This window comes from Cherax quadricarinatus, chromosome 38 (genome assembly GCF_038502225.1).
Source record: "Cherax quadricarinatus isolate ZL_2023a chromosome 38, ASM3850222v1, whole genome shotgun sequence".
Lineage (NCBI taxonomy): Eukaryota > Metazoa > Arthropoda > Malacostraca > Decapoda > Parastacidae > Cherax > Cherax quadricarinatus.
Genome location: NC_091329.1, coordinates 22,015,561 through 22,032,336, shown reverse-complemented (window position 1 = coordinate 22,032,336; position 16,776 = coordinate 22,015,561).

Here is a 16,776-nt window from a genome sequence, read left to right as displayed (position 1 = left end):
AGAGCAATGGGACGATAGTGGGAGGTTTCATGTCCCGTAGTGCCTGGTTTGCGGAAAGGGAGAACAATGGCGGATTTCCACAGCTGTGGAAGAACTCCTTGTGACCAAATAAGATTGTAAAGGTGTAATAGGACTGCAAGGGCTGACTGATGTAAATGTTGTAGCATACGAATATGAATGTCGTCGGGCCCAGCTGCCGATGATCGACAAGCTGAGAGTGTTGCCTCCAGTTCTTGAAGTGTAAAAGGCACATTATACTGTTCTTCTCTGAGAGAAGAAAAGTCCAAGGGTGCTAACTCTCTGGCAGACTTTGAGGAAAGAAATGAGGGGCATAGATGGAGTCCCTGAGAAATACGGACCAGATGATTGCCAATTTCATTGGCAACATCTAGTGGGTTTGCTATATCAACACCGGCAACCCGCAGAACAGGAGCCGGGTCAGGAGAATATTTACCACTCAGTTTTCGTACTTTTTTCCAGACTGCACTCATAGAGGAAGCAGAGGTGATGGTGGAGACATAATCTCGCCAGCAAGTGCGTTTAGCGTCACGGATGACACGGCGAGCGATCGCACGCTTCTGTTTAAAATCAAGGAGTCGCTCTGTGGTTCTATTGTACCGGTACCTGCCCCATGCAGCGCGTTTCAAACGTACTGCACGAGCACAAGCAGGAGACCACCAAGGCACGCATTTCTGAGAATGCCTGCCCGAAGTTTGGGGTATAGAATGAGAAGCTGCGGTGAAAACGGAGGACGAGAAGAGGTGTAAAAGCTCATCGATGGAGGACGAAGAAGGAACCTCTTTAAAAACAGTCAGGTGTGAGTAAAGGTTCCAATTTGCCCGATTAAATTGAAAGCGTGGGGTGCGAAGAGGTGGCGAATATGAAGGGGAAGTAAGAATGATTGGGAAATGATCACTGTCATGTAAGTCCGGGAGAACAGACCAAGTAAAGTCTAATGCGGCGGAGGAAGAGCAAACTGAGAGATCGATGCAAGAGAGAGTATGAGTCCGAGGATCAAAATGGGTGTGAGTACCTGTATTTAAAACATGGAGGGGGTGGGTGGCAAGAAAAGCCTCTAACTGAATTCCACGGGAATCACAGTGAGACCCTCCCCAGAGGAAATGGTGGGCATTAAAATCACCAAGTAACAGAATCGGTGGCGGTAATGACGAAACAAGGAAGGCAAAATCCGGAATAGATAATGCCCGAGAAGGAGAGAGATATAAAGAACAGAGCGTATACCACCTATGTAAGTGGATACGGGCTGCTGTGTAATGCAGCGAAGTATGAACAAATAGCTGATGGTACGGAATATCAGTGCGGAGAAGAAGGGCACTTTCATTAAAGGTCCCATCAGGAAAAGGATCTGAAGAATACAATAAATTATAGCCTGAGATGTGAGAAATAACAGCAGAGTGTAATTTTGGTTCCTGTAAGCAAACACCAACAGGGGCAAACTGGGAGAGTAACATCTGAAGCTCACCCCGATTACCCCTGAGGCCGCGTATATTCCACTGTAAAAAGGCCATGATTGGAAATGATAAAGATACTTGAAATCCGCAGGTAAGGGTTCCTACGGACTAGAAGGGTTAGAAAAGTCCACATGCGGAGGCAGTGGAAAATGTTCAAGCAGCGAAGGAACGGTGCGCTGTGAAGAAAGGAGTTGCGCAGATGGAGCAGAGGAGAGAGGAAGAGCGGAAGGTGGATCAGTGTCCATTGATGGTTTGGTCTCTGCAATATATTCAGAGATTGCTTCAAGTGTTTCGGAATTCAGAGATGTCGTATGGGAGACAATATTGGGAATGGTAGGGGGAGGATGAGTAAAGATTGGAACTGTATTGGACTGTACCAAGGTAGGGGGGGGCGAAAGGGTGGAGGGAACTGGAGAAGCGTGGCAGGGGACAGAAGAGACAGGAACCTGGGAGGTGGCAGAAGAGGTAGAAACTTGGGAGGGAACAGGGGAGGAAGGTACATTACGAGGAGGAGGGTGAACCTCTGCACTTGTAACTGAGCCAGTGAGAGGGGAAGAACTAGGGACAGAGACAGGGAGGGTAAAATGAGGAGGTGGAAGATGGGTAGGAGGTGTTACCGGACCTTTTTTTGACTTTTGAGAAGTAGAGGGACGATTGGGAAGAGGTGTCGTACGAGGTCTCGTCGATACTGAGGCTTGTAAGAGAGAACTCGAAGAAGCGAGATTAGACTGAGGCGTTGAAGTAGGGACGTCTGAGCCGAGGACAGCAAAAGGATTAGATACAGGAGTGATTATGGGAGAGGTAACCACAGAGGTGGGTGTAGAAGATGGGATACCAGAAGTGGGGGGACGTTTTGAAACACGGGAATAAGAAACACGTGGGAGTCTCCCTTGGAGGCGGAGATGAGAAACTGCCATGGCATAAGGGAGACCTTCTGTCTCTTTGAGGTAACGGATTTCCCGCTCGTTTAAATAGACCTGACAACGGCGAGAGTACGAAGGGTGAGCCTCATGACAGTTAAGGCAAGAGGGAGATCGATTGCAAGACGTATTAGAATGGTCATCGGCACCACAGACTGGGCATTCGGCGATAGATCTGCAATATTTCGCTGGATGGCCAAATCGCCAGCAATTTCTACACTGTTGTGGTGTAGGGATCACCTTTCGAACTTGTAACCGATGTCCTGCTATATAAACGGAGGATGGGAGTTCTCGGCTGTCAAAAGTTAAACGAGCCACATTGCTAGGGTATCGTCTCCGCCCACGGGCAGGAAGAACGTAAGTGTCTACCTTGAGGATTGGGAGATCTTGGAGTTCCAGCTGTTCTAGAATGTCGGTGCCACATGTCTGGAAATTTTGTTGAACTATGGTATGGGGCAGAATAACGGTACCACTACAAGAATTGAGGGAATGATGTTTTTCAAGGGTGACAGGAACAGTATCTATATGGGTAAGACGAGAGAGCTCACGAGCCTGGGTAGCATTCTGTACGGTAATGATGCGCGTACCGCTCTTAAGAGCATGAAAAGAAATATCTTTACCAACATGGCGTAGGAGTGCCTTGCCAATACTATGGTCAGAAAGATAGGCAGTAGAGGAAGTTGGTCGTAAAGTGAAGAATTTAGTCCACTGTTCAGTCTGAAACTGAGCGTGGAAAGGTAGTGAAGGACGTGTCGATCGTTTCTGAGAAGAACGAGAAGGTGAAGGTGGAGAAGTATCATCAGCAGGTAATTGTCGTTGACGTTTAGGCGTGGGACCAGAGTTGGTCCGACGTGGAACGGGTCGGCGATTTGAAAATTGCCGCACCGTAGAGGGAGAGGCCGGAAGCATAGTCAGAGGAGAGCGAAGGTCTGATAAATCGAAGGAGTCAGTCGAGGCCTCAGTACCTGAAGCGGGTGAGGAAACAGCACCGGCAATAGGTACAGAGGCATGAGGAATGTCTGAAGAGTGGTCCAAAGACGAGGCGGGGTCAGAACGGGGTGCGGTATCAAGAAGGGGCCCGGGGGTACCAGGTTCATGGACTAGGGCTGCCATGGTTAGGTTACTTCTTTCTTTTTGTTTTTAAGAAAAAAAAAGAAAGAAGAAAAGAAAATAAAAATAAAAAAAAAGAAAAAAAAAGGGGGGACCGGGGAGGGATAGTTCCTAGGAGGGATGAAAGGGCCAGAAATCTCCCTCCGCGCCCAAGAGGACTCGACACCGCTAGTAGCGCAGATGCAGCATGGAACCCGTGCCATACCCTACCCTTCATGCCAGTAAACCAGCAATCTGGGATAGCAACCTCACATCTGCCGAGCTACCTCGGTGGACAAAAGAGAGGGCGGCCGGATATCCGCCACAAAGCATACCTCCTTCAGCCACCACCCCCGGAATCCGAAAGGTGGCTTCCAGAGCTACACCCGTCGCCCAAAAGACACCCAAAGCTACTCCGGGATACCGGAGAGGGATCGGGACATCCCTAGGCAATCCAGATTCCACGGCAAACTACGCCACCGCCAAGAAACCTCAACGGAATGGGATGGACCCCGGTGTCCTTTCTCCTACCTAGGAACTAGCGCGCCTGTGGGAGAAATCCCAAAGGACAAAAAGAGGAAGGGCAAAAGGGAGGAGTGGGGAGGAGGAGGAGGAAAGGAAAAAGGGGAGGATGGGGAGGATGGGATAGGGGAGGGGAGATTGGGGGGTAATTAGGTTCGGTCTAGAAAACGTGTATGAATCTGCGTTTGGCCCAGCCACTTCCCCACTCCGCTTTTGTTTACAATTTTCGGCATGAATTATTCATTACTTCTCCCTTCGTTTATGATGGCATCTAAAGGTAGTTGTTAGAAATGATTAAATTCAGTGGGCCACAGTGTAGGTAGCCGGTAGGTGTAGCCCAGGCAGGCTACACCTACCGGCTACCTACACTGACTTCCTGCAAATAAATACTACTCACCGATCTTCCTATATTAAGACTACACATATTTTAAGGTAAATAATATGCATACTGTATGTGTATTTTAACTCTCTGGGATGTTTTAAATATTGTATATTAAGTATGAGATGGGGAGCCAGGGCTACCAACACCTGGGCTACCTGCACCTCACTTCATACAAATAAGTACTACTCATCTCTCTCCCCACATTAAGATTACAAATACTTAAAGATAAGTAATGAATGTACTGTGAATGTATTTTACTTTGTGTTTTTTTAATGCCTAGTTCTATTACTAACTTAATATAATTTAGTGTAGACTTGTTGTCTGGCATTTACATGCATTTACAAATGGAAAAAAAAAATGCGTTCTGCCTTCCGGCGATGTCTGCTTTCTGGCGACAGCCTGGAACCTAACCCGCCGTAAAAGTGGGGCCCTACTGTATTTGAAGGCTACTGTGTAAGCAAAAGGTTTCAACAGTAAAAACACTGAACTGTTGCACATGCATCTTATCACCTGGATATCTGTCTATATGGCTCCTGTATCCCTGAACAAGATATGGTCAAATTTCTTGACCTTCTGCTGGATCTCAATGTCCTGGAAGGCTCTAGTAACTACCCTGAAAGCTACTTCCATAGCTGCCTGATCCTCCGGAGCAAAATCCAGCAATAGCAAGGTAAAAAGCTCAGTACCCCAAGGCACTGTTCTGGCACCTCTGCTGCTTATCCTCATAGCAGACATAGGTAAAACCACTTATTACAGTTGCAGACACTAAAATAAGCAGAAAAGAAAATAAAAGATTTTCCAGTGAGCAGTGAAAACATGGGGAAATCAAAACTTTATCAGGGTATACAACAAATTCTAAGCATACAATAGAGCAAAAAAGTAATGCAAAGGACCTGGAAGTGATGTCTGATGATCTCGCCTTCAAAGACCACAACAATGTATCTACCACATCTGCTAGAAAAATAAGATGAATAATGGTAACCCTCAAAACTAGGGATGCCAAAACCATAATGATTCTCTTCAGTTTGCATGTTCTCTCTAGGCTGGAAAACTGCTGTACACTAACTGCCCCTTCATTATTATAAGGGGGAAGAGCTAAACCCGAAGGATTATACAGCGCCTGTGGGGGGAATGTGGAAGGTATTCAAGCTTAATTCGAGGAACTGGAGCACTGATCCAATTCCCCAGATTCAGAGCCCCTCACCAGCATCAAGGAACCTTCCTTGAGGGGCTGCCCCCTTCGAGACAGGAGAAGTTGCTGAGCTGGAGAGTGTACATAGAACTTTCACAGCACACACAAGTACGATAAATCACCTAAATTACTGGGAATGGTTGAAGTCCCTTGATTTGTATTCCCTGGAATGCAGGCAAGAGAGATGATAATATACACTTGGAAAATCCTAGAGGGATTAGTACCAAACTTGCACACAAAAATCACACCCTATGAAAGCAAAAGACTCGGCAGGAGATGCAACACTCCCTCAGTGAAAAGCAGGGGTTCCTCGAGTACACTGAGAGCGCAATAAGTGTTAGGGGCCCAAGACTGTTCTACTGCCTCCCAGCATACATAAGGGGGATTACCAATAGACCCCTGGCTGTCTTCAAGAAGGCACTAAAGTCAGTACCCGAGCAGCCGGGCTGTGGTTCATACGTCAGTTTGCGTGCGGCCAGCAGTAACTGCCTGGTTAATCAGACCCTGATCCACCACGAGGCCTGGTCTCAGACTTGGCCGTGGGGGCATTGACCCCTGAAACCCTCTCCAGGTATCGAGTAAACGGGCGACAAACGAACCTTTGTTAATGTCCATTACTATCCTGTATATGGAAGGATTGCAAAGATCATGAAAACAAACAAAATAGAGGAGGCAATGAGCATCACGGTGATCGTTCAGGGATGGGATATTCGCCTCTGCATATAGGCTCTCAACAGGTGAGGAGTGAAAAACACTTAGGCATAAACATAATCCCTGGTGATGGAGGGGATCAAAATTAGAAAGAGTTGCAGGAGAGGCTGCTGAATATATCTGGTTGCCATAATCTAGTTTTGATAAAATTAGGGCTGAATGTAGAGTTCAACACTCAGCCGGGGGCCCCCCCCCCCCCCCCAATGAAAGATGAGCAAGGGCTTTAAGGAGGGTCGGCTGGCTATGACAGGTTGCCTTCAAGGAGGTAATGCGAGGTTTCCAGGATAGCAGACAAACAGAAGGCCAAGAAACCTGACAGTATCACATTCAGAGATACGTGAGCCATACAAGTATAATGGAATAACAGGGATGATAGAATGTCTGGTGAAAGTAATTTGGTGCATTTTAGTACCAGAAAATTTAACCCCATTAGTAGTGGCCCAATTGGAAACACGGTTGACAGCATTTTGGAGAGAAACTGCAATGAGGCGACAGTCAGTGCCTACACAAGCTATACCAAAGTCATGAAGAGTGATGACCAAATATTAGGTGGAAGAACAGATGCCAGATCATAACAAGGAGAAAAATTGTGGTGCTAAGGACACATCCCTGGGGGACACCTTCAGCTTAGGCAAAGTCCGGGGAAAGCATGTTAACCCAAACACACTAATATCTCTCAGATGAGAAATTCTTAAGGAAAAAGGGCAGATTACCTCAAAGGCCTAAGGAGTGAACTTTAGCCAATATGTCATATCTCTAAATTGTCGTGTGCCTTCTCAAGATCAAAAAAATATAACCGAGTGGTTATTGACAAAGGCATTACAAACATACGTATCCAAACGGAGTAAGAGGTCAATAGTAGGACAGTCCTTACGAAAGCCACAGTGTCTCTACATACCACACCAATCGTCTATTTACCAGATGTTCCATCACCTAGCAAACTGCACTGGTAAGAGCAATGGGATGAGAGTGGGAAGCATCATGTCCTGAAGTACGTGGTTTATGAAAAAGTAAAACAATAGCAGATTTTCATAGCTGGCGAAGAACTCCTTGCGACCAAATAAGATTAAATAGACATAAGAGGACAGCAGTGGCTGATGGACATAAATGCTGGAGCATACGAATGTGAATCCCATCAGGCCCAGCTGCTGCTGATCAGCAAGCAGAAAGTGTTAACTAGTTGGAGAAAATTGTAAAAGGCACATTATAAGACTTCTCTGCTAGAAGAGAAGTCTAAGGGCTCTCTCTGGCAGACCTGGATGAAAGAAACGAGAGGCGGCATAGATGGAGCCCCCCTACCAGGGTGTAGCACATTCCAGACATGAACTCTAATGACCTATTTTCCCCTTTCCCAAATGCTGGCCTCCTAACACTGGGTTACCTTAGCATGGTCACCAGTACTATCCACCCCAGTAGGAAGAGGAGGGAGATGAGGGAAGCCTTTTAACTACTTATCCTTCCCTATGTTGGATCGAACCTGAATAGTTAGCTTGTTCTCCAGGTGCTTCCTCTTCATTAAAATAATTACAATTGCCCCAGCTGAAACTTTAGACTACAACTTTGCAGCCTCACTCATGGCAAAAATTTCCTTTAATATGTCCTGAACTGTAAACTTGTGTCTTATTCCACAAGCTGTCACAGTTCATCTTAATTTGAGTATACAATAATATGATTTTTTTTTATATTTAGGGGAAAGTGCTAAACCCCTAAGAGTTATGCATTACTCGTGGGAATACTAAACCCATACAGCACCTGAGGGAATGGGAGGCCTTCAGGTTTCATCAAAGGAAGGGGAGCACAGGTAAAACTCCTTGGATCAAAAGCCTCTCACTTGCTTCAAGGATCCTCCCATTAAGGGATAAGGGTTATGCAATGCCTGTATAATGGGAGGTAATCCAGTCCGATTTAAAGTGAGGAAAAGTCCAATTCCTTGGATCACGAGCCCCTTGCTAGCATCAAGGAACCTCCCTTCAAGAGTAGCTTGGATTAATTTTTTATAAATTATAATCAAGTACTAAAACCTGTAAGATATACAGCACTACTTTGCCTTAGAAAGCAGTGTGGTTATGCTTTTAGTACAGCGAATCCTTTAACGGACTACTAGGAGGTAGGGAGTGTATATTGATGACTGTCCAAAACTTCAGAATTACAAAATTAATTTTTCACAATCATCTGGTTGTCTTCTGAACCAGCGAACTTTATCTGCTGGTCCAAAAGACAGTCAGACACAAAGAATACAGGTATTGTAGTATTCTCAAAACTAAGCACTAAACCCACCAGGGTTGTGCAGAAAATACAGGTATTGCAACCTGTGGTAATACAGTACAGTATTGTACATAATTTTTTTTTTCACCTTTTTGTTGCAGGACACAATATGTAAACTGCAGTGATCAATTGTGGCAATCCAGAATAACTCATTATGAATCAGTTATACAGTGGACCCTCGGTTAACGCCTTTAATCCGTTCCAGAGAGCTAGCCTTTAACCCTTTCAGGGTCCAAGGCCCAAATCTGGAGTCACGCACCAGTGTCCAAGAATTTTCAAAAAAAAAATTTGTTATTTTTTCTTATGAAATCGTAGAGAATCTTTTTGTGAAGGTAATAAAACAAAAAGTACGAAATTTGGTGGAAAATTGACGAAATTATGCTCTCGCGAATTTTGATGTGTCAGCGATATTTACGAATCGGCGATTTTGCCGACTTTGACTCCCATTTTAGGCCAATTACATTATTCCAATCAACCAAATTCTTAGCTATTTGACTAGTATTACATCTATTCTATCGATTGAGCACAAGAAATCGCCAAGTCAACTGTTTCAACTACAAAATAAAGTGATCGGAAATTGTTAATTTGGCCAATTTAACACAAAGTTCAAAATATTCCAATTTCAAAATAGGGTCCAGAATAAACAATGTAGGCATTCCTGGCACTAAACTAACATTTCCTCTGTTCATTAGGTATGTTTTGAGGCTTTACAAATAAATTCCATTTTGATTTTTTATTCACATAATGAATTTTTATTCACACCAAAAAATAGAAGATTTACTGTTATGCAATACTGTAATAATTGTATAAATATCATCACCATATTTGTAAATGTATATTAGACCCACCAGCTGATGTGTATGAGATGTGTGAGGTCGTTTGTTTACTCTTGAATATCGGCAAAAATTTAACATTTCCGCTACTTTGAGCTCAGTTTCAAGCCATTTCCAATGCTAAAACCAATCAAAATCGTCTCTATTTCTGTAATATGTCTTCCATTCTATCAAATGAGACCAAGAAATCGCAAATACAACTATAAGAAACATACGAAAAAACACTGCAAAGTTGCTGTTTTAATCGAAAAATCATGATTTCAGTTTTTTTTTTCTCATTATACACAGTGTGCTGCAGGATCTGTTTTATGTGGTGCACACATACCACATAGATGTATTCTCTCATATCTAGGCCCAAATGTACCACTCACAGTTTATCAGAGTGAGCTGAGCTCATGGCGTAGATCTACGGTTTGGACACTCACTGTAAAGCCGTAGATCTACGGGACGGACCCTGAAAGGGTTAACCGAATTAATTTTCCCCATACGAAACAATGGAAATCCAAGTAATCCGATCCAGATACCCAAAAGTATTAAAAAAAATTTTTTTTACATGAAATATACATTTCCTTATGCAGAAAACAATGATACATGAAGAATAAAACAATATCACACTTACCTTTATTGTGGACTTGTTAATTAGTGATAAGACAGGAGGAAGGCAGAGGATGAAGGTGTTCTATTATTTGGAAGGGGAATCCCCTTTCATAAAGACTTCAGGTAACAAGTCCTTTTCTGGCTTGTGTCCTGGGAGTGCTTTTTCCTCCTGAGTAATGAAGGCCCTGTTTGGCATTTTCTTCCTAAACAGGCCTGTTTTGTCACAACTGAACACTTGTTGGGGTTTTAATTTTTCAGCTTCTATGTACCCCTTAAAGTCCTGCACATATTTTTCAGCTGCATTTTTGTCAGAACTGGCAGACTCACCATGCCTTATCATACCATACCACCATCACAATCACTACCACCACCACTTTTGTATTTTTCTACAAACTTTTTCTTAAATTGTGTTTCTCACATTCTTTACCATAGGGCTGGCACTAGAAGCTTTCTTGGGGCCCATGGTGACTTATTTAGCAGTTACAAGCACCAAAAACAATGGAATACAAAATATATCGCATGTGCACACGGAATCGTCCTCACTGGCTGGGCCCGCTCAGGCTGCCATATTCCGGACGAAAGCTCCTAACCGAGTTTTTAGGTGTTATCCAAGCCAATTTTTTCACGCCAAAGCAAGGCGGTATCCAATTTTGGCATTATCCGATCCAGGTGTTAACCAAGGGTCCACTGTAACCAAGGGGAAGCGCTAAACCTATAAGATTATGCAGCGCCTGTGGGGGCATATGGAAGGTATTCAGGCTTAATTCAGGGAACCAGAGCACAGATCCAATTCCCTAAATCAAGAGCCCCTCACCAACATCAAGGATTGTTCCTTGAGGGAAGAGGAGTTATAAAAATCTCTAGGAAAAATAATGTACATACAGTAGATGGCTGAAAAGAAGTGCCACCGAGATGCCCAACTCAAACTTGAACTAATGAAGGTGGCTGCTTGACATGTTTCCTCTCGCCACCATTTACTGTAGAAGCCATTTTTAATTACATTCTTTACTTAATGTTAACCCTTTCACCTGCAAATGAAAGCCCCTTTTGGCAGCATTTTTCAATAATAAAATTTTTACCTTCTAAAATGGTAAGGGTAGAGAATTTTTTTCCAAAGGAAATGAAAATGCAGAATTTGATGTAATACATATGGAATTACACAGGCATGAAGTCAGCCAGTACTTGACAGCAGCAGATTCACCCCTCATTCCTATTTTAGGCCAACACCGCTGCTCAAACTGACTAAATTCCTGGCTATTTTACGCAAGTGACACTGGGCCCCCCGTCACACAGATCTACATGATCGACAGTGAAAGGGCTAGTAATGTCTTGCATATCCTAAATCCAGGAAAAAATTGGTGACTGACTAGTGTATATGCAAGCAAGCAAAAACTGGTGTGGGCAGCCTACAGCTCGGGGAACAATGAAAACAAATAGGGCTTGGATGTGGCTGCTCTGGCCCATACTGGTCGGACTTGGTTTGATGCTTCATAAGACAACCACGTATAGGGCAGTTCAACCTTAGTCAAAACACTGATCAAGATTTAAAAAAAAAAAAAAATTGTGATCAGCTTCTTATTTAGCTCAAAACAACTAATTTGGTTTAACTTAATAAATAGTATATGTTGTAGGCTAGTGTTATTAATGTTAACACATTTTCTTTGAAAATGCTGGTTAACCACCTGGTTTTATTGTTATATAAAAAAAAAAAGTATCACTGTTGAACAAGATTCTTTGACACCACTGAGGGGCTCTAGATCTAACAGAGAACACTGCCTTCCATTCATCCCATCCTCAAGCAGGCCAAGGAATTGTTGGCTGAACACTAAGTTCAATACATATATGCACAAATATTAGCTCTAGTCTTTGCTAAATTAAAGTTCTATAACAGAGTGGTGAGAATCTATTTTTAACAGGAAACTGGTTAAGGAAACTATATTATGTACCATGATATTTATTTCAAATGATTACTAAGCTATGGTACATGTTACTTATGAAATGCAGTCACCAAGAGGTTAATTTACAGCTTTAGCTTGGTCCTCCTCCAGTGACGCCTCTTAGCATTGTACCTGCAACACAAACCCTCGTTAATATATTTAAATTACACTGCAACCTCGAGGATACAAAGAAAAAATTTGTGACTAGGAACAAATAGCAGTAATTAAAAGCAGACAAGACTTAGCATTTCTCACTTCTTGCAACTAACTGATTTTAATTATAAAGATCACCAAACCTGTTTAAACTGATTTAGTTGACTTAGGTTACTAAATATATATACCTATGACCAGTTTCAACTTTAAACCATCACCCCTTGGGATTGGAAGGAAAACATTACATGGCCAATAATTAAATTCATAAATACATAATATTACTACTGTCCCAGAAGTGAACAAGTTACAACTGCAAAAGAATGCCAAAAGGTCACTAGAAACATTTTCTTCAAAAGTACAGTACTGGCAAAATAACTTATGGAATCAAAGGATGGAGTATTACACTGATGAGAGGACACAAAAGCATAGCTCTGCTCCTGTAACTGCAAACAATTAACTGAAATGTATCCCACATTATGTATTAGCTAATCATGGCTTACACATTTCAAACTTTCCACTTAAAACTCTTACCTAATTTTGTTACCAGTGCAGTTTCGGATCCACGGAGGGATAGGCCGATTCTGCTTCATTTTCTTGGCAAGTTTGGTCTTGATACGAAAAGTCTTGTGGGCAGCCTACAATTAAGCGAATAAATTTGAATAAATTAAAATTATGTTGACTACAAACACAGAGCTGTGCTTGTTTACAATTACATTATGCAAAATGCTTGTAACAAAAAATCTGTACTATTCAAGGATTCTTTTTATATTTGGTGGGAAGCACCAAACCCTTAGCAGCCATATAGCACCTGGGAAAGGAAGCAATTGGGTTTGATGCAAGAAGTAGAGAGCAATTCCAATTCTTTGAATCAAGAGCCCCTCACCAGCATCAAGGAACCTTCCTCTAAAAGTGTCTGAAAACTGTTAGTTGAAATCATAGCTGAACCCTTAATCTGTACACAGCATACTTGTACTAAGAAAAATTGCACAACACACTAGTATATGTAATTTGTCTTTGAATCTGCCACATGCTGCCATTATAGGTCTTGTTAAACTGTTTAGGTCATGCCCCCTAACTCACACCTGGGAAAAAATCTAGGACATGTTCCATCCAGTGCATCATGGGCAACACTGCCTCAGCAGCAAATACAAACATAAGAAGGAACACTGCAGCAAGCCTACTGGCCCATGCAAGGCAGGTCAGTCTCCTAATGGCTTAAGTCAATGACCCACCTAGTCAGGTCAGGTCACATCCACTTAAGGAGCATGGCATCAGACCTATTAGCACAAGCTAGTCAGGTGCAACTCACCCAACCACACCCACTCATGTATGTATCTAACCTATTTTTAAAACTAAACAACACTTTAGCTTCTATGACGGTACTCGGGAGTTTGTTCCACTCATCTACAACTACAGTTGTACCTTAACTTACCAGTTTAATTCAATCTGTGACTGAGCTTGTAACTCAATTTGCTTGTACATACATCAAATCAATTTTCCTCATTGAAATGCCATTAATCCATTCCAGCCCCATAAAAACCACCCCAATTTTTTTTTGTTACGGGTTTTTAAATAAAAAGTATTTATAAATAAGAAATTTGTATATGCCACCCACCACCCTCACTACTCCACCCACCCCACGGCCATCACTACTCCACCCACCCCACGGCCATCACTACTCCACCCACCCCACGGCCATCACTACTCCACCCACCTTAATGTTTCTGGAAAAACAGTGTTGAAATTGAGGTTACCTCTTCCCTGAACTTATACGAGAACCAAACGAATTCAAATTCAAAGTTTATTCTCTATAAGGATTACAATGCTGAGTTTACAGAGTTTGGTTATTGTGTGGTTTACATGTAGTAAAATAATAATTAGAGTGTACCACTAGAACACCTAGCTTAGCTAGGCATTTCGGGCAGACTTAAATTAAATCTTAAGCTTAAAATATTACAAAATTATGAGGTAAGTTGGTATTATGGCTAAGCGACTAAATACTAGTTTGTGAGTTTAGCAATGTGAATGCTTTTGTTTTGGCACTATACATAGTTTCAGTATTGGAGTATCACAGGCCAACTTATGACTAGTTAAGATTCATTATTTTGAGATTGAGATTGATATTTCTGTTTATGGTCAAATGGGTGAGCGAGTGTAAGTGTTAACCACCAGGTGGTATTCGTGTAATTAGTTGACAGGGTGTATCAGGGAGATAAGATGTTTTCTGATGGTAGTTTTGAAGGTGATGAATGTGTGTGCAGTTTTAGAATTTTCAGGTAGGGTGTTCCAGATTTTAGGGCCTTTGACATACATTGAATTTTTGTAAAGGTTTAGTCGGATACGGGGAATGTCATAGAGATGTTTGTGTCTGGTGTTGTGCCTGTGGGTTCTGTCACAACTATCAAGAAAGCGTTTTAGGTCAAGGTTAATATTGGAATTTAAGGTCCTGTAGATGTAGATTGCACAGTAGTAAGTGTGGATGTACTGAACAGGGAGTAAGTTTAGATCTATGAAGAGTGGGGGGAAGGTGTGTTGCCAGGGATGGAATTTAGTGATTATTCTTACTGTGGCTTTTTGTTGGATTATTATTGGCTTTAGGTGTGTTGCTGCAGTTGAACCCCAAGCACAGATAGCATAGGTGAGGTATGGATATATAAGTGAATGGTATAGTGTGAGAAGGGCAGTTTGCGGCACGTAGTATCGTATCTTGGAGAGGATCCCAACCGTTATGGATACTTTTTTGGTTGTGTGTTGGATATGGGTGCTGAAGTTCAGGTTGTTGTCGAGGTATAGGCCTAGGAATTTGCCCTCATTATGCCTGGCAATTAGAGTGCTGTCGATCTTAATGTTAATTTGCGCATCTCCTGCTCTGCTACCAAACATAATGTAGTAGGTTTTGTCAGTGTTAAGCGTAAGTTTATTGGCTGTCATCCAAGTCGATATTTTGATCAGCTCCTCATTAACAATGGTGTTGAGGGTGGCAAGATTAGGGTGAGAGATGAAATAAGTCGTGTCGCCAGCAAAGAGAATGGGGTTCAGGTGTTGAGATACGTTTGGAAGATCATTGATGTATATGAGGAAGAGCAGGGGACCAAGGACACTTCCCTGCGGAACTCCAGTATCAAGTGGCTGTGTTGTTGATGTTGTGTCTTTAATGGTGACATACTGATACCTATTAGTAAGGAAAGATTTGAAATATGCAAGCGCATGGCCTCTTATACCATAATGGTCAAGTTTGTGGAGTAGGATGCCGTGGTCTACTGTGTCAAAATTATTATTATTATTATAATCAAAAAGAAGCGCTAAACCACAAGGACTAACTGTGTCAAAAGCTTTTCTTAGGTCAATAAAAATTCCTAGTGGATATTCCTTATTTTCCAATGCTGTGTAAAGCAGATCTAGCATTTTTATGATTGCATCGTTAGTGTTTATTTTTCCTGAATCCAAATTGGCAGGGGTTGAGTGTTTTGTGCCGTTATAAATGAATATAGTCTCCTGTGCACGAGTTTCTCAAAGATTTTGGATAGCAATGGTAAGTTTGATACTGGCCTATAGTTGTTTAAATCTGTAGGGTCACCACCTTTATGTATTGGTGTAACCCTTGCCGTCTTTAGTAGTTTCAGGAAGGTGCTAGTTTCTAGTGACTTGTTAAAAAGTAATGAGATAGCACGCGAGAAGACATGGGCCGCTCTCTTGTACAATAATGGTGGGACATGAGACAGATTCCCCGAGTTATTTTTAAGTGACTTTATAATCTCGGTGGCTTATGTGGGCTCAGTTGGAGCAAGATAGAAGGAATTTGGGAAATTCCCATCTAGGTAGTCCCCGGCATGGGCATTGGTACGTGGGATTTTATTGGCGAGATTAGAACCTATGGTTGAGAAGTCGTTATCTTGTTAGCTGTGTCAGTGGGATGCAGTGGTGTTTCATTAGGTTTAGTTAGGACAATATTCTTGGTTTTTTTCAGTTTGTGGGTCCCTAGAATCTGAGTGTGTGTTTTCCAGCTCTTTTTTATATCTCCTCTTGTGTCAGTGAATCTACTGGAGTAGTATAGTTGTTTGGCTTTCTTTATTACTTTGGTGAGGACTGATGAAGTGTGTTTAAGAATATCTTTGTGTATTAGGCCTTGTCTATATTGCTTTTCATATTGGTGTTTCTTATCAATGGATTTCAGAATGGTGCTGGTTAGCCATGGGCAACCAAGCTGTTTGTTTGTGATCTGTTTCGTTTTTATAAGACAATGTTTGTTGCATAGTCTTAAGTAATTTGTTAAGAAAAATGTCTGTCCAATCATCAATACCATTGGCCTTGGAGAATTCTGTAGGCCAGTCAACAGTCTCTAGGTCAGCTGTGAACTTCCTTATTGAGGCCTCATCATGGAGTCTAAATGAAACTTTGTTGTATTCAAGTGGTGGTTAACTAATGCTTGTCAAGAGGAAGGTAGGGTAGTGGTCTGTAGTGCTATCTGTGATTATCCCTGATTTAAGGGGGCCTAGTATATTGGTCCATATGTGGTCTATTATGGTTGCACTTATTTCAGTGAGCCTGGTTGGTTTAGTTATTGTTGGTATGAGAAGTGTGTTGTTCATATTGTTGATGAAATCAGTTACAGGCTGATCATCTAGTAGGCCAAAGTTGATGTTGAAGTCTCCAGCTAAGAGAAGGTGGAGCTTATTCATTTGTCTGTTTGTTATTAGTTCCTT